The 27445-nt window shown below is 43.5% G+C and overlaps 2 protein-coding genes across 12 annotated transcripts in view; one reads left to right on the forward strand and one right to left on the reverse strand.

Annotated features, from left to right (window-relative positions):
- The window catches only part of TASP1 (taspase 1), a 504811-nt gene that overhangs the window by 97031 nt on the left and 380335 nt on the right, over window positions 1-27445 (reverse strand). For all 9 annotated transcript variants that reach the window (XR_011379999.1, XR_011380001.1, XR_011380000.1 and 6 more), the window contains one exon: window positions 2598-2688. The gene's annotated coding sequence lies outside the window, so the exon portion shown is untranslated. The remainder of the gene's footprint in view (window positions 1-2597; window positions 2689-27445) is intronic.
- The window catches only part of ISM1 (isthmin 1), a 78227-nt gene that overhangs the window by 9975 nt on the left and 40807 nt on the right, over window positions 1-27445 (forward strand). The gene's annotated exons all lie outside the window — the stretch shown is intronic.

The raw sequence follows: 27445 nt of genomic DNA on the forward strand, positions 1-27445 counted from the left end.
TATCCCTGTAGTACCTGAATATTAATAATATTAAATATATAATATTTGTTCTTTTAATGTCTCATGTCACATATGCTTTCTTCATTCTTTTTAATTCTTTTCTCTTATTTTTGTCTGATTGGGTTATTTCAAAAATCTAGTACTTCAGATCAGAAATTCTTTCTGCTGCTTGGTCTTACTCTAATTTTGAGGCTCTCAATTGTATTTTTTATTTTATTGATTGTCATTTTCAGCTTCAAAATGTCTGTGTGCTTGTATTCAATGGTTTCTGACTCTTTATGGAATTTCTCATTCATGTTATCTATTGCTTTCCTCATTTCTTTAAACTGCCAATCTAGATTCTGTAGCATCTTGTTGAGTTTCTTTAGCATCATTACTTTGAATTCATTTTCAGGCATTTCATAGATTTTGAAGGTGATTTTTACAGCTTCTTGTACATTTTTCTTTACTAAATTTCAACAGATTGAGTTTAGATTCATAATTTTAAATGTTAGTCCTATTTAACACATGATGGACTCTTTTGATCTGAAACCCCAAGCATGTCTTGAGCTTGAGAAAATTACTTTGTTTTTGTTGTTATGTTTATGTTTATTTCTGATACCCCATACTCTCCTATGAAACTCCTACAGAGTTTGAAATATTTTTGCCTCTTAATTTTTGCTCTTATACTTTTATATCTGTTTTTTGAAAGATTTTATTTATTTGAGAGGTAGAGGTAGAGAGAGAAAGAGAAAGAGAGGGAGAGGTCTCCCATCTGCTGGTTCTTTCCCCCAAATGGCAGCAGTGGTCGGAGTTGGGCCAATCTGAAGCCATGAGCCAAGAGATTCCTTTGGGTCTCCCATGTGTTCTTCTTAGAACATCTTTCTTTTTTCATTCTTGGCTCAAGATTTTATGATTTATAAAGACAATTATGGCAATGAACCCCTCTCCTCAGTGACAGCTGAGGGTATCCATCCATCTCTACTCATCCCCTAAGACAGGAGATTAATTTAGGGGATAAGATAAGGTGTCAATTTAATGTGCAGAGTATATGCAATGAGTTCAAATGAATATCAAGGGAATGTGTTGATTAAAAAAAAATCTCAATTCGCATTTTAAACCTTATACAATCCCCTTCCATAAGAACTTCATAGGAAACCATGAACATAAAATATATAAAACTTCATTTACTTCCTACTATGGCATATCAGTCAAGAGTGTAGAATGAGTATGGCATTAAAAAAAAAAAAAAACTCAGCTTTTACTCTTGGGACTAAGCACTCACTACCCACTATGGTCACTAACTTCATAAAGTACCCTTCTAGCTTTCCCTTACCTGTCTTTGTTCCCTTTCCACTACCAGAAAATAGTGGGGTCATCTCTGAAATATATAGGTGCAAGGGCTGAGAAGTGACTCTGAGCTGCTTGTTGGTATCAATGGGACAGAGCTCTACCTAGGGAACAGGTGTAAGGGAGAGACAATCTTTGCCCACATAATGAGAACCCCTGGTAGATCCCTAACAGTCTGCACCTACTTAACATCCAGCTTGGCCTGAAAGTCAAAGTCAGCTCATATTAATATTTCCTCAGCTTAATTTGCAGGCTAAGAATTAGAGATATAATATCTGAAATTAGAAATATAATATAGTTTCAGTGTCTGCTTCTGAAAGACCCAAAACTGAAGGAAGCATTACCCATACTTTAGTTACTAGGATAGCAACTACTTCTCTAGGTAATGTTAGTATAGGAAATTTCTGGAAAGCTAGAGAAATGGAGTTTCCATGAAACACCTGCTGCTTGTAATCATTAATGATGAGGTCCATTAGTCCCAGAGTCAGACTACCCATGCTCTCTCAAAGCACTCAGGAAGAGGGGAATTTCAAAATTGCAGGGATGGGAAAGGTCATGCGTAGGCAAAGTCTACAAATCCCTGGTGTTTAGAGATTTAACTCATCCTGTGTCTCCTGAGAGGTTGATTTCTGGTGGTTTACTATTTTAGGTGGGCAGGTGAATAATGGGGGGAGTCCTCAGAGACATATGGGGTTCTATTGAATGCTTGAAAAAGGCAGAGGCTGAAGAGCCTTGACAAATATAGCTTAGCATCAACTCCCCAAGCACAAACCAGCAGGTGTCACTGGGAAGTTATTTCTGTAAACTGAGTAGAAGAAGAAACAGTAGGTTAACCACCCCTTCTTCCTGCTGGCCTGACCCATGCATATTTCAGTAAACAGAGTCATCTTGCATGGAGTGTTTTCTGTGACTGATATACCTCCACTGCTGAGCAATGCCTCTGTTCTCTTTGGAAGTTAGTGCTACAGTACCTATAGAACTGAAGAATTCTGTCTGCAAGTTTGAGTCCAGATTTAGCTAGCAAAGTTGCAGTTTTAGACACCTTAACCCCCAGATGTTCAACAGCAGTGACCTGGAAAAACAGTAAGTAGACTTTAAATGTAATAGGCCAAGCTGTGTCCTGCTGAAAACACATATTTGTTTTCAAAAATAACAAGATTTGGTTAGAATCTAGATAAGAGATGCCAGGAACCTGGTGTTAACTGGTATCCATAGGCATCCAGATAGAATATCTACACCAGTGACAAAGACACAAACAAAAAACATACCTGCTTGCAGCCTCAATTACATTGTGATTTAGAAGCCTTGGATGGTTTATGGGCCCAGAATGAGTTGGAAGCCAGGTTTAATGCCGGAAACCTTCAAATCCAAGGAAGTAGAAGAAGAAAAAGAAAATAAAAAGGAAAACAGGAAAAAGAAAGATCCCATCAGATATTATATTTCTAATTCTTAGCCTGCAAATTAAGCTGAGGAAATATTAATATGAGCTGACTTTGACTTTCAGGCCAAGCTGGATGTTAAGTAGGTGCAGACTGTTAGGGATCTACCAAGGGTTCTCATTATATGGGCAAAGATTGTCTCTCCCTTACACCTGTTCCCTAGGTAGAGCTCTGTCCCATTGATACCAACAAGCAGCTCAGAGTCACTTCTCAGCCCTTGCACCTAGAATGTGGTCTGTGGACCAGCAGCATCAGCATTTTCTGATAACTTTTTAGAAAGTCAGAGTCTTAAGCCTTATGCAGAACTACTGAATCAGAATCTGCATTTGGTAAGATTTCCAGGTTGATTACATGCAAGTGATAATTTGAGAATAACTGGCCTAGAGGCATATCTTTCTCACAAATTGCAAGTCATAGAAAGTACTTAATATAGACCCTGTGTTATTCAGCTATTTCTTAATTATACTGCAGGGAAAAATACCCCCAAATTCAGAGGCCTGCAACAGTAAGCATGTACTCTTATGCTCATGGGCAGAGTGTTAGCTGGGATTCTGCGGATCTGGGCAGGACATGGCTCCAAGCCATGGGATGAGTCTGGGTTTACTCTGTGCATCTCCCATTATTCTGTTACCAACAGGACAACTGCTACATTTATCTAAGTGAAAAAAGGAAAAGGTAGGTCGAATTGCAAAAGCACACCACCTCTGTGCCTGGGTCACACTTGGCTTATAGCTGTTGATATCTCCTCAGCCAAAAGAAGTCACAAGTTCCAACAGGGTGGCCAAAGAGTGGCCGTGGACTTTGGAGTTTTTCAGTTCTGGTTTCATTTTCAATTGCTTAAAAATCATGTGCCATGTGGTACAAATGAAGTTGTGCCCACAAATATGTCATTCATCGCTCAAAGGACTTGAATAATTTAAGCCTGATAAAGGGGCATCCTTCCCCACCTTTCTTTCTCTGATATAACAAGAGAAGCAGGATGAGCCTGGGCACAGGAGTTCCACAAGCTCTGATAGTGGTGTGTCCTTTTTAATTACTGTTGCTGGCCTGAAGAATTTCTCCATGTGATGAGCCAGGTTTTCCTTTTCTTCAGTGTGTCACAAAGTTCTTCTCCTTGTGGTGTTCCATGGAGCATGTGTTCAGGGTTTTAAAATGTTTCCCTTCCTCATGAGTAGTATCATATTTGTTTGTTTGTTTGTTTTTAAGTGGTGGCATTACCTTGCAAGTATCTAATCAGCTTGTGAGCCTCTCTGGCTCCAGATCTTTGTCTATTATGCTTTCCTTGTCCCCAGCTTCTCTTTATCCCCAGAGCAGTTTATCATGTGTTTCCTTGCTTTTGTTGTTGATACATTGTGACTCTAATTTATTGAACACATTTTCAACCACATCACACCAAAGATATATTTTACAATATCCTTTCTATTTTTTTCACTCTAAATGTTGAGTTGAGATCAGTCTCATCTCAGCTCTCTTAATAATTTACTCATTTGAAGGTGGCCACAGAATTGAGCACTGACTAGATCAATAGCTAAAAGAAAAAAGGAAAAGAACTTTAAAAATACATGGCCACCGTCCCGGTGCCGCGGCTCACTAGGCTAATCCTCCGCCTTGCGGCGCCGACACACTGGGTTCTAGTCCAGGTCAGGGTGCCGGATTCTGTCCCGGTTGCCCCCCTTCCAGGCCAGCTCTCTGCTGTGGCCAGGGAGTGCAGTGGAGGATGGCCCAAGTGCTTGAGCCCTGCACCCCATGGGAGACCAGGATAAGTACCTGGCTCCTGCCATCAGATCAGTGAGGTGCGCCGGCCGCAGCGCGCCAGCCGCGGCGGCCATTGGAGGGTGAACTAACAGCAAAGGAAGACCTTTCTCTCTGTCTCTCTCTCTCACTGTCCACTCTGCCTGTCAAAAAAAAATAAATAAAATAAAATACATGACCACTAAAAATGAGAAACTATTTCATTATAGCAACAGAATGGCAAGATGAAAAGACATTAAGTGTTGGCAAAAATGTGGAGCAAATTAGTGGGTGTTAATAAGAACACTTCGGAAAACCAAAGAACCTACTCAGACAGAATGAATACATATCACTGACTCAACAATTATACACTGGGTATGTGCCCAACAGAAATGCACTCGAAGATCTGAAAAAGAATGTTCATAGCAGCACTAGTTTTTTGTATTTTTTTTTTTTAAGATTTATTCTATTTATTTGAAAGACAGAGTTACAGAGAGAGGCAGAGACAGAGGTCTTCCATCCGCTGGTTCACTCCCCAGATGGCTGAAGTGGCCAGAGCTGCATCAATCCAAAGCCAGGAGCCAGGAGCTTCTTCAGGATCTCCCATGTGGGTGCAGGGACCCAAGGACTTGCGCCATCTTCTACAGCTACCCCAGGCCACAACAGGGAGCTGGATCGGAAGAGGAGCAGCCGGGTCTCAAACCAGCACCCATATGGGATGCTGGCACTTCAGGCCAGCACTACAGCGCCAGCCCCAGCACTAGTTTAAAATAGGCCGGGGCAGGCATTGTGGCACAGTGGGTTAAGCCACTGCTTGGGACATCTGCATCCCCTATCAGCATGCTAGTTTGAGTCCTGGCTTCTCCACTTCTAAAAGAACTTCCTGTTAATGCACGTGGGAAGGCAGCAGATGATGGTCCGAAGACGTGGGTCCCTGCCACCTATGTAGGAGAACCGGATGGAGTTCCTGGCTTCTGGTTTCAGCCTAACCAAAGCCTGTATGTTGTAGGCATTTGGGAAGTGAACCAGCATTTGGAAGATCTCTCTCTCCCCTCCCCCCTCTTCACACTGCCTTTAAAAATAAGCAAATCTTAAAAAATAGGCCCAACCTAGAAATAGCTCTAAAGCCCATCAATAGTAGAATGGACACCCTGGGAATAAGCAAATAACAACTACGCACAGCAGGTAAAATTTCACAAATATAATGTTGAATGAAAGAAGCCAGGCACAAAAAAGGATATGATGAGATATTATATATATGAATCTATGCTACTGGAAGGGAGGTCACTTGTTACCTTTATCAAGGAAGTGATTAACAAGGGACACAAGGGGGGCACCTGGGGTGCTGGCCATGTTCTGTTTCTTGATCTGATTGTTGGTTACACAGATGTCCTCTTTTCATTTAATCTCATCAAGCTGTATGGCTATATATTATTTCTATATTAGTATCATACTTCAATAAAAATATACTTTAAAATGCACAAAACGGAATGAACACATAAATTGATTTTGGCGCAAAAAATTTTGAAACCATCCTATTTTTTTATGACATGCATTTCTGTGAACTTTGGGAAGATCCCTCATATGCATAGATTTTAAAATAGTGAAAACAGAATGATTTTTTTTTTCACTAGGAAATAAAACCTGCAGCCCTGGAGTCCACTTCCTGGGCTTGCAGAAATGCATTGTCTTGCACACTGTTCTCCAAACTTTAATGAATGCGACTAGTTCGATGTTATGGGGATGCTCCTGTGCCTCTGGGGCCCAGCACCATTGTAACAACATCAAAGACCAACCGCTGGCTGAGATACAGTCCCTATGAAAAGAGTGACCAGCAAATTTACTGCTTGACTTCATTCCCTTTAAATGGAACTGGCCCCATGGTCCTCTTTCAAAGCTCAATTGTAGACATATATCTTCTTTATAGGACATCGTGTGCAATAAAGAGAAGCAATAACTTAAAATAAGAAAAAGGAATACCTTTGAGAGCACTATGAGATGGACATTCCATTTAATAAACATCACTGTGGTGACATGTGCCCAAACACTCCAGAAGTCCAGCCATTGGACAGAGAGCCTCCTCCTTGGCGTGGTAACTGTTTGGGACTCACTGAGTTACATTGTCATGCTTCAGGCTGTCCCTAGGTTCCATAAGGTCTCTCCTCAGTGAAATCAATCAAAACGGTAAAGTTCATATCCCGTAGCTCATTTAACTTTTTTGGAGCTGCCTTTCCATGGGATAAATATTTACTAAAGGATCAGTCATACGCAGTTGTCCAATATCCATGTGAATATCAGTCCACATAATCCTGGCATGGAAATCTCATGGAATCAGCATTTGCAGATACAGGAACTGAGAGAGAAAAGAATAACGTTGATTTTTTTTGTCTTTGTGTGTTTTCTTTTAAAGATTTATTTATTTATTAAAAGACAAAGCAAGAGAGAGAGACCGAGACAGAGCCAGAGAGACAGAGCCAGAGAGGAAATCTTCCTCCATTATTTCACTCCACAAATGGCTACAATAGCCAGGGCTGGATTAGGCTGAAGCCAGAAGCCAGGAATTCCATCCAGATCTCCCACATGGTTAGCAGGGACTTGAGCACTTGGGCAATCCTCTGCTGCTTTCCTAGGCACATTAACAGGAAGCGGGATGGGAATCAGAGTAGCGGGACTTGAACTGGCAATGTGATATGAGATGTGGCAGCTTAACACACTGTGTCACAACGCCAGCCCCTGGAGTTGTTTTTATACCTACCAAAAGATGAAGAGAGTCCATTAACTTTCTCAGAGGGGAAAAATAAAACTATCTATATCATAAAGGATATCTTTGACTTAACATGGAGTCTAACCTATGTGGTATTAAAAAAAAAAAAATCTATGGTCAAAATTACCAGCCTGCTCATGATCCATTTGATACATCATCACTCATTACAGCAGCTAGTCAGACCACCAGGAATAAAAGAAATAAAACATTTTAGAGTTTTCAAGTCATCTACTTCTGTTTAGCACACTGTTTCCACAATTTGCTGGGAAAAGAGGCTAGTTATTGAGTTTCTTTCTGTCCCCTTGCTGGCACCTGCAGGAAGATTCACGAATCATTTGAAAACTACTGAGATTCTCCTGCTAAGATTCTGATAGAACCAAAGCATTCCATTGAAAAAACACCTATGCAGATCTGGGAAATAAGCAACAACTGGAAAAAAGGGAATATTTGGAGATATCATGGGATTGCCAGGAGAATGTTTCTGTTGAACAGCAGGTGGAAATAATGAGCCTGGCTCTTAGGAAGCTACCTGTGGGAGACAGCTTTTCTGTTCCAAGTTCTTCCCACAGCTCCCTTGCCCTGCAGTGCATCCCTGTGCATTTTCATTCCATCACAATGGTGCGTCCACTGCTTATCCTGCAAGGCCAACCCCTGTGCTAAGGTCTGTGATAGCCCAAAAGTGAACATCAATGTCCTTGGTCTTAAATTTTCTCATCAACAGGGAGACAAGGGAAGAAAAGAAGGGAAGTGAGCCAGGCCAGACCCAGCTAACTCAGAATAAAGGCAGAATTGTGTGCCATGGAGCCAAGAGGAGCAGAATTCCCACCTTCCTAAAGCAAGGAGATGAAGTCACAGCCTCAGAGAATACCCTCTAATTACAAAAGGCCGTATCTTCTCCCTGGGCCTGTGAGCGGTTGCTCTGAGACTGCTCAAACAATTAATTCAGTTTACTTTGCTTTGAAGGCTCCTGTATGTGTCTGTTCTTTTGGTCTGGAGTTTCTCATGCCACTTACAGTGTGGTGTAAACAGTGACATCATGAAAACCTGCCAGTAAGATGGGGCGTGCTTGAGGGGGAGGAACCATCTCTATGCTTCAGAGGCTCCCTTTAAAAGAAAACCTCAGTATCCACGAAGCCCCAACTGTTCAGCCTGGGGTGACATTAGGGGGCCATCTGTGGATCCCCACTGAGATCAATGGAATGCTTTATTTGGTTATCCATTTTAAGGTGGACACTGAAGGAAAGATCACTTGGTTCTGTGTCCTAACAAGCTAAGCGAAGTGCCTTGTGTGTCACCAGGATACACGGGCATGTGGCAGGTGCTCATGTGCACGTGGCTGCAAGGGTGGTCACTGTTCTGCTTTCGGGGTTGCTCCAGGGCCTTATCTGAGCTCCAGTCTACCACCACCAACAATGAGGCACTCCACCTAGAAGACAGGTTCTAGATACTGATTCCTAGAGTTTTGTTGTTGGCAGGAAAACCAAGCCTCAACTTCTCATTTCGTTGATGAAGAATCCAAACTGGTGAAATGAAGGGACTTGCCTAAAACTATACCACTCACTCATTATAGAGCCAGTAACAGAGTCCATAATGACTAAATCTCAGGCACATCCTGTTACAAGAAACCACACAACCACTCCTTACTGAACCTCTTTAAGAATTCTCATAGCTCTTCCTAGCAGAAGAGAAGTGGAACAAATGTACAACTGCAGAACCCCATGATGTTATTGTGTGATGTCATTGCTACTGTTAGTTGTTTAAGGGATTGAAAAGTAACTACGCGGACATGATTTCAGGGTTTGGTGTTCTGGCACAACAGGTTAAGCCACTGCTTGTGACACTGGCATCCCATATCCAAGTGCTGGTTTGAGTACAGGCTGTTCCACTTCTGATCCAGCTCCCTGCTAATGCATCTAGGAAGAGAGTGGAGGATGGCCCAAGTGTTTAGCCCCTGCCATCCACATGGGAAACACAGGTGAAGTTCGGGGCTTCTGGCTTCAGCCTGGCTCAGCCCCAGTCATTGCAGTCATTTGGGGGAAATGAACTGGTATATGGTAGACCTCTCTCTGTCTCTTTCAAATAAATAAATAAACTTGTTTTTAAAATGAACATTAATTGTTTCTTTTTTATTTCAGTGGCAGTCAGATTGCTGACAAGTAAATGAAATAATGTACATATAAGTCAAGAGTACTGTGTAACCATGTAGTTAGCATTCCATGATTCCATTAACTCATTCAGCACTTACATATCCAGAGGGTATTATGAGCAGGCATTGTGCTAGATTCTGGAGAGTCAGTGGAGGACAAGCTCATGTTCCAGAAGAGGAGGCTGAAAATAGTTCACGCACATGGAAAGCTATTATTATAGATTGTGATGGGTGCCTTAGAAGGGTATAACAGGGAGCAAAAAAATAGAAAATAACTGAGGGTACCTACTAACAGATGATTTTCAGGGAAGAACTCACTGGAAAATTAATCCTTGAGTCCTGAGCTGGGATAAGAAAATACAGTTCTGCAAATAGCTGGAGGGAGAGCAGCTCAGGCAGATGGAGTCAGAAGCACCAAAGCCTCGAGGCAGGAAGGACTTTGCATTGACCAAGAAACAGGAAAGACGGGAGGGCAGTGTGTAATAGACAAAGCAGTGTATGAACTTGCAACAAAAGGCAGAAGCTTTGTAGGTCATGCTAAAGAGCCTTGCTGTTCTGAGATCGGTGAAAAAGGAGCCACCAATTAACTTTTGAATGACAGGTCTGTCTGGTTTGCAGAAAATAGGAGGGAAAGATAGAGACATGTTACAGATTTTCCTAATAATCCAGACAAGAGATGGTGGATGGCTGCAAGACACAGTTCTGAGATACTGCCAGCAGAATGTGGTCTTAGATCTTATTTCAGAGAGGAAGTGAAGAGTCAAAAAAAAAAAACAAAAAAAAAAAACAAAAAAAAACAACTTCCAGTTTTGTGAAGAGAAATTCATGTTAGTTGATTTATATTGAATATGTGGGATATAACGTGCCTAAGGGGCATCTCAATGAAGATCATGAACAAGGAGGTGGTCAAAGGGACCAGGAGTTGAAATTGAGGTGTCATGAGCAAGGTGATAGGAGGAGAACCAAGAGTTGTGGTGTCACAGAAACCAAAGAAGGAGTGTGCCTCAAAGAGAGACAACCCCAATCAAATGATACTGGGAAAGCCAAGAAGATAACGATGGAGAAGTGCCCATTTCACCAGGCAACAGCCATTGTTGGTTACCTTAATGAGAGCAGTTTCAGAGGCATTATGGGAATAGATGCCAGTGTCTACTAGATAAAGGAGCAAGTGGGAGCTGAGGAAGTGAAGACAGAATACATAAATAAGTCTTAGGGAAGTTTTATTATGAAAAAGGGACATGTAAACATGGGGCCCTTAGAGAGTTTTTTGGTTAAGATCAGAGAGAACAGATCATCTTTGATGATGAGAATGGTCTGGTAGAAAGGGAGAGGTTAAAGAGGCAAGATGGAGAGAGAAGGACTGTATGGGGAATTCTTCAAGTAATCTAGAGGGTAAGTGTGAGAACTGGCCTTTGGTAGAAGCAGGAAGTCTCATTCTGTGTAACAGTTATAAAGAGGAATAAAATAAGCTATGCAGATGGGACTGTAGATACAGGGGTGGTGGGAATAAGATAGTTAGACTAGATGGCTCCCATTCCATCAATGAAATGCGAGGTGAGGGCAAGAAGCACAAGTAGGAGATTGAATAGAGAAGAGAGGAAACAGTCATCTTGGATTCTGGAGGACATACTGTTAGGAGGGAGGAGAAGTCAGATTTTTAAATAGTGCTGAGTATTCACTTCAGGTCTGAGAATATTTATCTAAAATGCAACAAGTGGGAGTGGGCGTTTAGCCAAGCAATTAAGATGCCCACATCTCACATCAGAGTACCTACGTTTGATTTCAGGCCCTGGCCCCTGACTCTACATTCCTGCTAATGCAGATTCTTGGAGGCAGTGATGATAGCCCAAGCAACTGGGATACTGCCACCCCTGTGGGAGGCCTGAACTGAGTTTCTGTCTCTTCATTTCAGCCCTGGCCCAACCCCAGCTGTTGTGGGCATTTGAAAGTAAACCAGCAGATGAAAGTTTGCGCTCTCCCTCTCATAAATTATCTTTAAAAGATGTATTTATTTATTTACTTATTTGAAAGGCAAAGAGAGAGATGAATCTTCCATCCACTGGCTCACTCCCTAAATGGCCACAATGTCCGGAGCTGGGCCAATTCAAAGCCAGGAGCCAGGAGCTTCTTGCGGGTTTCCCGCATGGGTGCAGGAGCCCAAGAACTTGGGCCATTTTCCACTGCTTTCCCAGGCACACTAGCAGGAAGCTGGATTAGAAGTAGGAACTCGAACAGGCAGTCCAAAAGGGTTTAATCGTGCCACAACGATAGTCCCTAATTTTAAAAAATCATTTTAGGGGCTGGCGCTGTGATGTAGTGGGTAAAGTCACTGCCTGCAGTGCTGGCCTCCCACATGGGCACTGGTTCAAGTCCCGGCTGTTCCACTTCAGATCCAGCTCCCTGCTAATGCACCTGGGAAAGCAGCAGAAGCTGGCCCAAGTCAAAGCAGCAGAAGCTGGCCCAAGTCCTTGGGCCCCTGCACCCAAATGGGAGATCCAGAAGTTCCTGGCTCCTGGCTTCAGATTGGCCCAGCTCTAGCCATTGCAGCTGTTTGGGGAGCGAACCAGCAGATGGAAGATCAATCTCTCTCTCTCTCTCTCTCTCTCTCTCTCTCTCTGCCTCTGCCTCTGCCTCTCTCTAACTATGCCTTTCAAATAAGTAAAATAAATCTTTAAAAATTTTTAAAAATATAGTGAAGCAAGATTTCCAAGTTGGGATATTTCATTTTTCCCATCACCAACCTTTTTGGCTACTAACTTAAAAAAGATTTTGCCAGTGAACTAAATCAGAGAGAAAGAAGGATAGGGAGTATTGAGGAAAGTGTCAAGGGAATGATTGTAACAAGGAAACACTTGCTGACTAAGAAGGAGAGCAAAAGCAAGAGACAGCTGAAGCATGGTGAGAATATGGTAGTGTATTGACCTAGGCGAGTATGAAAACTGGAGAAATGATCTAAAAGCACAGGAAATGTATTTCTGAAGAGGGGTTGGTGACAAAAAGTCTGAGGAAGAGAGTAGCTGAGTTTCAATGGTGCCAAAGATTGTAAGAGATAGAGATAGAGCTGGGAAAGTCATCAAATGGATGTTGAGATCAACAAAAAGAATAACAAGGTTGTCGGTGAGGACGACTGACCTGAAACTAAAATTGTCAGTGGGTAATGTAGATGGACCAGAGGTCCATAGAGCACTTGGAACCTCTATGGACATCATGAGAGGATCAGGGTTGCCTGCTTTCGCTTTTGTTGTGCTGGAGGAAAATGATCAAGAAGCAGCAAAAGGAACAGGAAGACTTAGGAGGTTGAAGGATGTCCAGGGAAGAGGTTGGAAATGAGATGGCTTATCATGGAATGATTGTCCTAGAATGTCCAGTAGAAGAAGGGCTTGGAAAATTGGAGGGGAATGTGACATTCAGAGCAGAGCAAGCAGAGAATCTGGTGGCCAGGAAATCTTGATGAAAACCATGATGGAATGGTCTTGAGCTCTTGAATGGTGGTGATACCCTTTCTCAATGGAGTGGTGGCTTCTGGGCTGTGCTGTTTCTATGATTATTTAGCCTGGTATCAAAGAATCAGATGAGGGGTAGGATTTACTTAGATTACCCAATGAAGTTGGCAGCCACAACTTAGGGTATTAGCTACCTTAGTGTTCACATGTGGAGTAGTAGAAACTGACAGTTATGCAAATATTACTTGATTTTATCTATTTGTTTTTGGCAGACACTAACAGTGCTTACTATATGCCAGACACTCTTCCACGCATTTGATGAATATTAATTTATTTAATCCTACCACGAAGTAGGCATTATTATTATTTTCACTTTATGCAATAAGGTTAAGTAACTTGCCCAAGTCACGAAGTTATTACTAACAATGCAGTGCCAAGTCACAGATAGAGACAAAATTTGAACTTTGGCCAGCTGAGACTCAGAGTCCATGCTTTTTTTTTTAAAAAAGATTTTTATTTATTTATTTGAAAGTCAGAGTTACACAGAGAGAAGAGAGGCAGAAAGAGAAAGAGGTCTTCCATCCGCTGGTTCACTCCCCAGTTGGCCGCAATGGCCGGAGCTGCGCCGATCTGAAGCCAGGAGCCAGGAGCTTCTTCCAGTCTCCCACACGGGTGGAGGGACCCAAGGGCTTGGGCCATCTTCTACCACTTTCCCAGGCTATAGCAGAGAGCTGGATTGGAAGTGAAGCACCTACGTATCGAACCAGTGCCCATATAGGATGCCAGCGCTTCAGGCCAGGGTGTTAACCCACTGCGCCACAGCGCTGGCCCCAGAGTCCATGCTTTTAATCCTAAGAATGCGGTGGCTTGAGGCAGAAGGTCTTTTTCCATTGTCAGAAAGTCCTGTTGCCTTGAGAATCAAAAGACTTGAGTTCATGTCCTCACTCTGTCACTAACCTGCTGTGACTTTGGCCTCTTTTCAGCTTCCTTTTTTCTTGTTTTAATTTTGTTTAGTTTTTATTTATTTTCATTTTATGTGAAAGTCAGAGAGACAGAAGAGAGATCTTCCACATGCTCATTTACTCCCTAAATCCCACAACAGCCAGGGCTGGGCCAGGTCAAAACTAGGAACCTAGAACTCAATCTAGGTGTCCCACATGGGTGGCAGGGACTCAAGTTCTTGAGCTGTCTTTCTGTTGCTTCCCAAGGTATGCATTACCAGGAAGCTGGATCAGAAATGGAGTAGCTGGGACTCAAAGCAGGCATTCCAATATGGGCTGTGGGCACCCCAAGTGGCTTCCTAACCACTGTACAAAATGCCCACTTCTCACTCCTGTCAGTTCCATATAGTCATCCAGGGAGCCAGGATGATGTAAGCTCTTACATCTTCTTAACAGTTCAGAAGCAACTACATTCCTCTTGATCATATTGATCATAATTTTTAAAGCAGGGTGAGTTGGAAATTCATTCCCTGGCTAAGGGGCTGATATAGCTGATACAGCTTAAGTGAATAAAAATAGTAAGGCAACTCTATAATTTATTTTTCACACAGCAAAATGATTGATGAAAAGAATTCAATTATAAGCAATTATATTGCATAGAGAAACACATGAAAGAAATTTAGCATAGAGGTTTATTCTATAATTTCCAGGCCTAGTATTACCTTTGCTGTATATTCAAATATAAATGAAGAGATATGATTTCCTTAAAAATCCCTTGGCCAAGTTTTTGTTAGCCATTTGACCAATCTGTTTTCCATTGCTATAACAAAATACTTGATAAAGAAAACAGGTTTATTTAGCTCACAGTGTTGGAAGCCAAACATCCAAGATCTGGCAGCCCCACCTGTTCATCCTCCAGCCTTGCAGAGAAATGGAAAGAGAACCAACTATGTGTGGAAGGCAGGAAGCCAGAGACCACAGAGGGGCCAGTCGTCCTTGTTTTATAACACTCTATTCAGGAGCTAACCAGTGTCCCTCCAGAACTACATTAATCTCCTCTGAGGGCGGTGCCCCTAGTGATCTGAACACCTCCCACTAGATCCCACCTCTTAAAGTTCCACTGACTTCTCACATCACCACAAGGAGGACCCCTCAAACCGCTGTCATATCATTCGGATATTTTGATGCCAGCATTGGCACCCATTTTATTGTTGTCCCCCAAGAACAGCTACCAGTGAGAAAGTAAGATGTGTGAAAAGGACAGATGCATTTCACCTAAGTGTTGGACTCACAAGTGGCTGTCTTCCCGCATGGTTGTTGCATTCATTCCCTGCCGGTCTTCTACTAGAATGTCCAATGAGGGGGCTGGTGCCATGGCTCACTTGGTTAATCCTCCACCTGTGGCACTGGTATCCCATATGGGCGCCAGGTTCTAGTCCCGGTTGCTCCTCTTCCAGTCCAGCTCTCTGCTGTGGCCCGGGAGGGCAGTGGAAGATGGCCCAAGTGCTTGGGCCCCTGCACCCACATGGGAGACCAGGAAGAAGCACCTGGCTCCTGGCTTCGGATCAGCGTAGCTCTGGCCGTAGCAGCCATTTGGGGGTGAACCAATGGAAAGAAGACCTTTCTCTCTGTCTCTCTTTCTCACTGTCTAACTCTGTCAAATAATAATAATTAAAAAAAAGAATGTCCAATGAGTAGTTTGAAATTGAAAATATAAGCATGCTTCTTTGATCAGCTCTAGGAAACGTGAAAGAAAAGAATGGATGGAGAGATTTCTATTCATGAAGAATTCCTAAAATCAACAAAGTCTAGAAGAAAGAGACTATACAACTTTGGGTCAAGAGTCTAGGAATTTAATTTCAAAGAGCATTTGTTCCCTGCCATCCTTATGCCAGTGAAATATCTTCCTCCTGTATTAATTAATTACTGAGTAACAAATTACCCCCAAATTTTGCAGCTTAAAAGAACACTGATTGGTTGGAATTCCTGTGAGTCAGGACTTCAGACAGAACTTCACTAGACTCCTCTGGCCCATGGTTTGTCACAGGCAATAATTAAGTTTTGGGGGCTGGCATTATGGTATAGCAGGTAAATCTACCACCTGAGATGCTAGCAACCCATACGGGTGCCGCTTTGTGTCCCGACTGCTCCATTTCTGATCCAGCTCCCTGCTAATGGCCTGGAAAAAGCATAGGAAGATGGCCCAAATGTTTGGGCCCCTGCCAACCACAGGGGAGACCCAAATGAAACTCCTGGCTCCTGACTTTGGCCTGGCCTGGATTTAAAAATACATAAATCTTTTACTACTACTAATTATTATTAAGGTACCAAAGAAGACTGCAGTCGTCTCATGTTGACAGTGATGATGGGATTCAGTTTGTCACAGGTTGTTGCCAGAGGGCGTCCTCAGCTCCTTACCATGTGGACTTTTCCATTAGAGCAGCTCACAGGATGGCAGCTGGCTTCTTGAGAGCAACCCAGTGAATACAAGCAGAGAGAAAGAGGGTGAGCAAGATGAACCCCCTGATCCTTTGTGACCTAATCTCAGTGACATGGCATCACTTTGCACGGTCTGTTAGTCCAGAGCAAGTCACCTGCTCCATCCCATATCGCAGGGAAGGGATTACACAAGGCTGTGTATTCCCAGAGATGGCATCATTGAGGGCCATTGCAATGCTGCCTCCCATACTCCCCTTCACATTCAGGTGGGAATCTGCCCCTTCCTGTTTATCCCTTTGTACTCCCGATGGATTTACCTGTGTTCTTACTTTCCCAGATAGACTTAATTTCATTGACAGTTCCTCTACACTCAGGTGCATTCAAAATAAAATACTCAGTATCACCTGCCCTTGAATTGCTGCTCTCCCCTGTTCAAGAACTTCCAGTCATTCCCGGCTCCTCTCTGCAGAACAGGTATTGAGGAACTCCAAATCTGGAATTAATCAACTTTTCCTGCCCTTCATTTTACAGGCTGCATTGGCAGCCGGACTGGACTCTTACTATTGCTTGTGCCCTCCCCGTGCTCTTTTGCCTCTCTAATCCTGGCTTCTGTTAGCTAACAATGCCCTGCTCCCTCTTTCCAGCTGCGAAAATTCCAAACAAGCCACAAGAGCTTTTCTGTGAACTGCCAAGGTGGAAATGGGCTCATTTCTAACCCTCAGAGAACTGTGCACCCATTAAGTGCTTGTTACATTTCTCCTCCTGTGTCACTAGCTGGGGGGTGTGAACTCACCCACTCCCCACTCTGCCTGCCAAACAGGGAAAGGGTCTTGACAGCAGTAGTAGCTTACTTCTCTTTTATCCTCCACGGTGGGGAATGTAGCCCCTTGCATATGGCAAGGATTCAATAAAGTCTGGAATGTCAGGCAGTGTTGTGCTCTCCAGAAATGCCTGCACCACATTTAGGAAGGCAGAGGGATATTGTTATTTTCATTTTATAGATGAGAAAACTGAGACCCAAAGAGGTTTACCTACTTGCCTAACAGCAGACAATGGCAAAGCCCTGATTAAATGCCCAAATTCTGGGGAAGCCTCCTGGCCTATAAGTAGGAAAAAAAAATTATTTGGGAGTCTCCATTCATACATGGCTGAGTTTTCTCCCCATTAAATCTAAACCCACCTACCCTGACTTGATTTTTAATAGAACACTTTAGATTAACTCAACACCCCTGCATTGTAATAAATGTCTATCTCTTTGATATATTTTTTAACCATTCTGGGGGAGGACAGGGAATAAGAGACTAAAAAAATAAATAAGAGAGCTTCAGAGACAGGAGGAGGGCCTAGGTTTGGAATTTCTTGTTCCTTTGTGGATTACCCTTTTCAACTCTCCAAAAAAGTAGCATCAGGAAATATCGTGTCTTCAATTGTCAGCGTCTCTTGCTGTCCTCTTACTTCCTTCTGTGTGATGACGTCTCATGCAGCTTATGGCCTGCACGGGTCAAGAGGATTCTAAGGATCCAGGACTCCTTGGCCAGATACTGTGCCACTGGCATTTCTGGAAGACTTAGAAGAAAGGGTAATTACTTCTTAAAACCCATTGTTCAGACCTCTGTAGGCACAGTAATCTGAATGCAAAATGATTTTCAGCCAAGTCCTGTTTGCACCTGGGAACAATGAGAAGTATTGCAAGCTTCATAAAGAGATGAAACCTGACCATGACAGGAAGTGACTTACAGCTCTGCAGGCACAGTTGTATTGACACAAGATCGTGAAGTAGGAAAGAATTACAGTTTTCAAAAAGATGTGGGATCTTAGTTTCTCTTTTATCTCAGTATGATGTGTATGTCCTTGAATACAACCCTGTAACCACAGCGCAGAAGTGATGTGTCTGCAACAAGAGGGGTCTGAATCCTGGTGTTTGTGGGTTTGATACACAGGAAAGTCAGGCTTTCCCCTTTGACTTGTTCATTATGTGTCAGTACTGTGGTTTCCAAATGCTGTATGAACCTGATTTTCCAAGTTCCAGGTGGGCTATGTGGGTGATGGCAATGGCCAAAGGTGCTGAAGGAGTTAGCTACAGCCAGCAGGTTACTGGGAGACTGAGGCTTGACTCATATTAATGTTTCTTGGTGCACAAGTTGTCAGAAAACTTTATTCTCTTGCATTTATTCACTTGATTCAAAAACATTTATTATTGCTTCTTTTGAATTAAGGGGGTGATGGCCAGCAACAAGTGATCATCCAAAAACCTGAGTTTGAGTTGCATAGCTGCTGTGTTACCTGTCTTGGAGAGGCCATGATAAGCTGAGAAAGTTGATAGTATTTTGAAAAACTGATGGACTGTTCACCTTAGCAGTAAGATGTTTAAATGATATAGGAAGGCTTTTTTTGCAACATTATGCCATAAATACTGCTTTGGGGTCCAATCTCAGGGGGACCTCAGGTTTAGCAGAAGCATACTTCATCATTTCCAGAAGGTGACTTTATAATAAATGGAAGCATTGAACTTCACTTCTTGGGCCAGGCCCCATAACACTAACTTCTATCTGTGTTCTTCTCATGTGTCCTGGGTGAACTGAGCTTATTTTGGTTTCCCCTTTTATTGTACTGTTTTCTCCAGCCTTCACCCCAATCCCAGTGTTACAGTGACAACTTGGAATATGCTAAAGAGTTGGCTCATGATGATGCCACTCCCTTCATGCCACCAGATATTTCCCTGTTCAGCTGTTTGCTGGAGTTGGAGGGTGAGGAAGGCAAAGACAGAATAAATATATTTTCAGGCTGCATTGACTATACGTTTAATACTAGTTTTGAATTAACACAAAGATGCAAACAGAAGACAATAGTTTTGAATTTATACAAAGATGCAAATAGAGAGACAAGATAAAAGTATATAAGAGAGTTTATAAATATGAAAATAGTAGAAAGAGTTGCTTTATAGGAGAAAGAACTATTTATGTTTGGGTGAGAGTGGCTAAACAGTATGGGCTAGATTCTGGCCCCAAGTACTTATGGTCAGCCCAGGAGCCCTGAAAAGAATCTGGCTTTGCCCTTTATCTAAATATTAATCATTTCTGGGTAGATTTTTTTAGGATGAAGTTTGCAAAGATTAATAAGGACACAAAAACCTGGAACAAAAGCCAAATCTCACAGGGCTTAGGGTTCCTAACGACCTTCCACTCCCCCCACCACTGAAAATAGGCTCATATGAGGGGTAGCAGTGAGACTGCCCATTGCACCTACTGCCTCCTCAACTTTGGTCCTACCCTGCACACAGCTGTGGCCAGACTTGAAGCAGTGGCAGGCCAACTCGAACCCTCCCGTGCCTTGGGGTGGACGAACACAGTGAGACCACACGGGGTCCATTCTTCTCCAGCAAAGTAGTGATATGTTCCAGGCAAAAGCCCAATCTGGGATGTTTGGGCCCAAAGGAAACATTTACAACCAAATTATACACCTCGGAAAATAAATGAGCTTTCATTTTAGAAGGAAACCCTGCCAGGCTCTTTATTATTTGCACCACAATCATAAAGTTGGTTTTAATCTCTGCAGTGGAATGCCGCTGGGTTGGCCAACTGGCAGGCTCTGCTGGTTTGAGTGGGGACCACTTCACCCTGTGGAACACACAATGGGAAGCAAAGGGAAGTACTTCTAAAACATTTTTCTCAGCATCTATTGGCTTTTTTTCTGGCATGTTCCTTACAACTTCAAAGCGCACTCTTTCTTTCCTTCTCTTTTCCTTTATTCTCCTTTTTGAGAATTCCTTGGGCCTTCCAGAAAAAGGCTTAATGTTATGTGTTTTTTCTTAATGGATGAAAATCCAGGAGTAGGCCCAAGAAAGTCTATAATGCATTTCGTTGACCTCCTTAAGGGGACTTGGATATGAAAGCTGAGAGAGAACAGAGGGGAAGGCCTTTTAAGCACATTCTGGTTTTCACCTTCACAAAGAAATCTGGAGAGCTAAACACCCAGGGAGCCCATTCTCAGGATTCATGCCGTGAAATGACCTTGTCAGTGTGACAGTCGGGAGACTTAGGGTTTCTGGGATGGCCTGGGTTTCAAATATTTTATATCATGGTCAGATTATGTGCTGGACACTGAGTCCAGATTTAGGATTTGGAATAAAGAGCGCCCCCTACCAGCTTTCGAGAATGTGACCGAGTATTTTCCGGTAGAGCTTGGAGGGACTCTCACACTTGAGCTGATGGCATTAGAGTGAGTCCTCGTGGGCCCATGGGGTTTCAGAAGGCAGAGCAGGAAAGGAGCTGCTAAGAGGAGTATGGGTAAGGCATCGATGGGAAAATCAGGGCAACACAGTTAAGAACCCCACGTGGTTTCCAAACCTTGCTGCCCTCTGGAACCCCTTGGGGACCTTTTCAAAGGACTGGTGCCTGGATCCTACTCCAGATCCCCTGACTTAAACAGTTCAGTGCATGACTGGAGTATCAGGATGCACTGTAAAGTTGGAAACCCCTACTGAGGACTAGGGTAAGGACGACAGGAGGGTGAGGATGGAGGCGATCTTACTCCCTATTGTATTCTCAGCATTCGGAACAGAGTAATTAGCCCCCAGTAATTAAAAGATGAATGAGTAAATGCATGAAGGTTCTACAGCTCATCTGCCCACACACCATTAAAATAAATCCCAGCTAATTAGGTGATTTCAGCTCTTAAATATTTGGGCTGGTCTAGGGTGGAGTGTGGCTTAAGTATGAGATCTCCCTCACCCCCATCTATTTTACCCTCTTTTTCTCCTTACTTAAGACATCCAGAGAGTGATTTCATAACCTCCTCCTAGGCCACTTTTAATTTTCATGACATGGCAATTTCATAACCTGTCACTATCAATTGCTTTGATTTCTCCATAAGCCAGGGATCTACATCTGAGCTCCTCTGCTCCTCAGGTATCCTCATCCACGCCCTGCAATATTTGAATTATTCCAAGGTAGATTAGCCCAGTGATTCTTTGGCAGTGAAGCCCTGGGGGTGGTGGTATTTGGCCCACAGTTGTATGGGCAGCTCTTGCTGCTTCTTTCTGACGTGGAAGGTTTCCACTTCCCACCCCCTGCCTTCGTCCCATCTCCCCCTTTGAGGAGACACCGAATTCTGGCAGGGGATAAGTCAGATTTTATTGTAAAAATGTTTATGGAGACTGTCAGTTCTTAACCTTAAAACTGAACCATGCTGTTTGTATTTTTCCAAGCGACAGAGAGTGTGAAGGACTAATGAAAATGGAGCGTGAAGAGATCAAACATGCATGTGTCCTGGAATCTTTGTTGACGACCTGGGATGGGAGAAATCCCACTCTAATGGCGGGGGTGTGGAATTTGGGGGGACAGGATTCTCTATTAGTCAGGCTTGGGATTATGACCTGGCATTAGAGAAGGTGAGGCTCAGGGAGTGAGGGGACCCGTGTGGGATGCAGGATGAAGGGATTACAAGACTTTCTTTCTCCTTTGAAAAGCTAGAAACATGTTTCCTTTGGTCAGAGCAAGCAAATCCACTTGTAACAAACTATCTTGACCTTCTCAAGCCTTTTGAAAGGAGCCATTCAGAAGTCTGTGTAACATGCCATGTTGGAGAACGTTTTTTTTGCTTACCGTGTGACTTTTCTGTAAACCACGGGGGAGGGTGAGCATTTTCGAGCTTCCAGTTGGGCTCTTAGTAACTGAATGCCCAGGACTTTGGTTAAAAATGGGTTTGGCTGTATCTCAAAAGCCAGTCTTTATATCTGCAGACTTGGGGGAGAGGAGGGGCGGGGAGGGGCTGTAAGTGGGAGAGTCCAGACTGAAGCAAGCAAAATGCATTTTCACAGGGCAAGGTATGCATTTGCTGGAGAAAAGTGAAGCTTTAATTCCTGCATGAGACTTTCTGGTTGGGGCCTGGGCAGTTGGTTTGAAGAGAACGCTTTCCTGGGTTGGACTCTTGACAGCAGTTGGTCCTATCTTTGGGACCTTTAGACACACAGGTGTGATGGATCCATCAGGACTCTGTTTCCCAGAAGATCTCCCTGGGAACAGTAAGGAGCAAGTAAACAGAGGAGTTGGTAGATGAAGGCTACTCAGATTTTTTTTTTCCCTTTGCAGTAGGAATGCTTTGGCTTTGATGGTGCCTGCTGTGTATGTGCTGGGAACACATTGATTTTTCTCCTCCAGTTTTGTACATGAACTTGGATCTGCTGGAAAACTGCAAGTTAGATATTGGACAGTCTGAGATTTACCCTTGCTGACTGGTGATGTTGTGGGAAAGCTTTTGGGGCACTAAGGTGCTCTATGGTTTAAAGAGGATCCCTCTTCATGGTAATAGTCATTTGGCATTTGGGGCGCCTAAAGGAAATGATTTCTCCCTCCGACTCTTCCACCTGCTTTCTTCTCTCTTCTCTCCTACACGAATGGTTAATTTCCCTTTCTCTTAGATCTGCCTGCATCCACTGAGCCTCCTTTTAGGGGTTGCTTAATTTTCTGCAAGACCTGTGATCTAGAAATTTTATCTGACTCAATACCCAATGTGGATCCATGCCTATCCTTCTCCGTGGACCTGAGTGACTTATCTAGAAACAGTTGAATGGTGAGGAAGACATCAGTCAAAGGCCCTTTGCTGCCCTATTTTGGGCACCTGTTACCTAGGCAAGTCAGAGGAGTCTAGGATATGTTGACACAGGGAAAGAGTAGAATGTGAGCCCAGTCTTACCATTCGCCTCCATGGTCGGGAGTTCTGACTTGTCCCCTTGTATGCTGATCTTGCTTGACCTAGCGTGCAGCCTCCCTCACCTGGATTCCTGGACATGAGGGAAGCTCTGCCTTCCCCTCATGGTGCTATCATCTTTGGGAACCCTTGTGGTGTGCATGAGTGCCCAGAGTGTCCTTCTAGACTGGACGGGAAGCCTTGTGGCTCAATGACTATATATATGATTACATGTTCCAAAGATTAAAAGTATACCAGCTAAGGGGCTGGTGCTGTGGTACAGCAGTTTAAGCCACTGCTTTGCAACACCAGAATCCCATATCAGATTATTGGTTCAAGTCCTGGATGCTCCACTTTTGATCCAGCTCCCTACTAATGTGCCTGGGAAGGCAGCAATAAATGGTCTAGTTACCTGGGCCCCTGCCACCCATATGGAAAACCGAATGGAGTTCCAGGCTCCTGGCTTTGGCCTGACCCAGCCCTGGCCATTGAAACTGTTTTGAGAGTAAACTTGCTGATGTAAGATCTCTCTCTCTCTCTCTCTCTCTCTCTTTCTCCCACCCTCTTCCTCTCATTCTTTGACATTCAGCCTTTCAAATAAATAAATAAATCTTTTTTAAAAAGTACACCAGCTACTTGCTATCCCTTCATTTCTTGGTAATAATTTGCCTTTGCTGAACAACTGCTATCTGGCTCTGTTCCTCATCTTCTAGTTCAAGCTGATGTCCTCAGGTGTGAGACTGCAGTGGCATCAGGCACAGTTTGTTAAACTTCTGATGACTGCACCTCCTTCCCACCCCTGGTCCTGCAGAGATTCTGGTTCTGTGGTGTTGCGGGCACTGAGAATTAGCATTTTGAACACATTCCCTAAGGCTGCTTTGAGAACAACTTTGCAAACTGGGTAGAAGTGATAACTCGGTATTATGATCAGCTTTTCTGTGAGCTTGGTTAGGAAACAACAGGCTATTTCAAGTATTTTAAAATTAAATGAAAGGGTGAGTATTTGACTTAATGTTTATGATGCCACTTGGGATGCCTGCATTCCAGATCAGAGTGCCTGGGTTCGAGTCCTGGCTTCCTGACAATGCAGACCCTGGAAGGCAGCAAGTGATGATTCAAGTAACTGGATCCTTGCCACCCACAAGGGACACCTGCATTGAATTCCTGGCTCCTGGTTGCAGGCATCTAGCTGGGAAGTACACTAGTGGATGGGAGCTCTATATGAATACATTTAAAAATTTTTTAAGTAAAATAAACTTCAGTTTTCTCATTTGTACAATGGAGGTTATGATAATTGTATCCAATGTGTTGAACTAATGCATGAAAGGTGTTTGGACAAGACTCACACAGAGAAGACATTGGGAAAGGGTGGAGGACACAGAGGAGTGGTTATTACTAGAAAAGAGGGGAACTGGGCCTGAGGAGAAAAGCACTGAACAGCAGAGATGATGGAAGTATAAGGAAAGGCTAGTGAGAGAAAGCTGACAAAGGGGAAAAAGCAATGTTGACCACAGAGATCTTAGCATTTCACAGTGAGAAATTGAGCCACACGAAAATGTGCGCCCAATAAGCAAGCCCCTCTTCATTCAAGTACAGGTTGTGCACCCCTAATCCAAAAAACAAAATCCCAAACATTTCTGATTCTAAGCATTTTGGTTAAGCAATCCTCAACCTGTGCTGAATCTCCCTGCCTCCTTTAGAAAGTATTTATGACCTTGCAAATTGCCATTTCTCTTCAATTCTCTTTCTATTTTCTTTTATTTTGTGTTTCTTGTAGTTACATAAGTTCTGTATCTACATAAGATACATACAGAAGAGGGCACAGATCATACATGTATGATCATACGTGTACAGTTCAATGAATTTTCACCAAGTGCACATACTTACATAACCAGCTCCCCAAAAAGAAACAGAACATAGTTGGTCCTCCAGCAGCTCCTCAAGGGTTCACTTCCATTTGAGTTGTTTGGTTTAACAGTATGTTTGTGAAATTCATCAGTGGTGTCAAATATGGTTATAGTCTGTTCATCCTCATTGCTGTAGTGTTTCACTCCAGGGATATTTATTTTAGCTACATTTTACTTATGCTGTCTACCAGTCACTGGGGTCCCTGTCACTTTTAAAACTCACCCTTCAGGGCAGGCTTTTGGTGCAGAAGTTAAGCTTGGGGTGCCCAGTCCCATATTAAAGTGCCTGGGTTCAAGTCCCAGCTCCACTCTGCATTCCACCTTCCTGCTAGTACTCACTCTGGGAAGCAGCAGTGGTGACTTAAGTAGTTGGGCCCCTGTTACTCATGTGGGAGATCCAGACTGAGTTCTGGGGCCTGGCTTTGACCTTAACCATCCCTGGATATTGCAGGCATTTGGAGAGTGAACTAGAGGGTAGAAGATTTCTCTCTGTTTGCCTTGAAATACAATCCCACCCATATTTTTGGAACACCGGAGGAAGAATACGACGATCCTCAATTACTAACATCCAAAGCAACCTGTTTGGGGTCCTGCTTTTTGTGACCAACTTTCTTTATTTTCTGCCTCATTTGGGCCACTGAATAGCCTCATCATATTTGCATGAAATGTTTGCCATTCCATTCCTACCTTCTTCCCTCCTGAGTTTATCACCATCTGCTTCATTCCATCCTCATGGTACCTACTACATTTGTTGACCAGATCTAACTAACCCTATGAAGTCATCACACCACACAAGTCCAACAGCACTGAGCTAGACTGGTATCTCGAGGTGAGTTTTCCCCCCAGAAAATGAGGCCAGGACTGTCCCTACCAAATGACTGGAGCAGGGCTAAGGGCGTGGAGCAGGGCTAAGGGTTTAATCAGTGGTGTGCTGCAGGCCAGCGTTCTGGAGACAGTCTTCTCAGAACTGTTTCTCAGTACAGGGCTTACATTTGAGAAATACAAAGTGACTGCAGACTCCTTTATCATAGACAACACCTCCAGGGGACAAATTAGGACAACACGATTCAGTGACAGGAACAAGGGCTTTGGATCCTACTTACTAGCTATGGCCTTTCAGCCTCAATTGCCTGGTCTGTGGAATACAAGTTCTCCTGTCTCCCTCTAATGAACACTGTGAAGATTCGGTTTAACATGCAGTGCAACACATGGGTGACAGCTGCTGCTTCTCCCTATATGCCCCGGATCTTCTGCTTATCTCTCAATACCCATTTTTCACCCTTTGCCATCCTAGTTTATGCCTTTGGCACCAGGTATATAATTATAACAGGCATCTTTGCTTTCTGGCTTCTGATTGAGTTTGGCCCAGTCATTATATAAAATGGCAGGAAGTGAGAGGAAGAGGGGAGGGATGTTGAAGTATCTGGTAAATCCCCTATATCCCTCTTTATTCCCTCCTCACACAAAGACCCCTCTTTCCCTTTGGATAACAGTGATCTCTCCCTTTCTTTACATCTTCAAGCCTGGGGGTATAAGATCTCCCTAGCCTTATTGGCCCTGGGTACTGGAGTATGCTTGGTGGTTCCCAGCCACTTTGTTCCTTCCTTAAGTTCTCCCCGGTTACCCAGCTTGTGGATGACATTCGTTTTCTGCTCACACTCAGAGACGTCCTTGTATGGTGAACAGCGAACACATAGGTATACTCCCTGTCACACCATCTGTACACCTCTTGGCCACTTCTCACCCCCCACAAAAGCCTCTGAGAAGCTTGGGGTTCTCCTTTCTTGAACCTCAGCTGACCAAATGAGTTCTAATGGGAGAGTCTCTTTGTGAGAATAAAATGTGGAGATGCTTCATTCCTCTAGGATCAGAGTAGGAAATTTTATGGGCATAGCAAGGCAATTAAATGGTTGAAAGTAGGTTGTGGGGGGCTGACGCTGTGGCACAGTGGGTTAAGCCACTGTCTGCAGTACCTGCATGCCATACGGGCGCTGGTTCAAGTCCTGGCTGCACCTCTTTCAATCCAGCTCTTTGGGCCCCTGCACCCACATGGGAGGCCCAGATGGAGCTCCTGGCTCCTGGCTTTGGATCAGCCTAGTTCTGGCTGTTGCATCCATTTGGCAAGTGAATCAGTGGATAGAAGATCTCTCTCTCTCTCTCTCTCTCTCTCTCTCTCTTCCTACTCTCCCTCTCCATGTAAGTCTGCCTTTCATATAAATAAATAGATCTTAAAAAAAAAAAAAAGAAAGAAAGAAAGAAAGGCTGGCGCCGTGGAGAGTAGGAGAGGAAAGGAGAGGAAGTTGGGACCCCTGGTGGTTGGCCTTCAAGTCTTTCCCCCAGAACATCTCATAAGAGGAGAAACCCTCTAATGTGTGTGTGTGGCACAGTGGTTCAGATGCCATTTTCGAAAGCTCATGTACCACATCATTGTGCCTGGTTTAAGTTCCCACTCCACTCTTGACTCCAGTTTACTGCAAATGTGCACCTTTGGAGGCAGCAGTTGGTGACTCAGTACGTGGGTCCCTGCCACCCATGTGGTAGACCCAGACTGAGTTTTGGGTTCCTGGTTTCAGCCTATCCCAATCCTGACTGTGGCAGGCATTTGGGACATGAAGCAGT

This window comes from Oryctolagus cuniculus, chromosome 11 (genome assembly GCF_964237555.1).
Source record: "Oryctolagus cuniculus chromosome 11, mOryCun1.1, whole genome shotgun sequence".
Lineage (NCBI taxonomy): Eukaryota > Metazoa > Chordata > Mammalia > Lagomorpha > Leporidae > Oryctolagus > Oryctolagus cuniculus.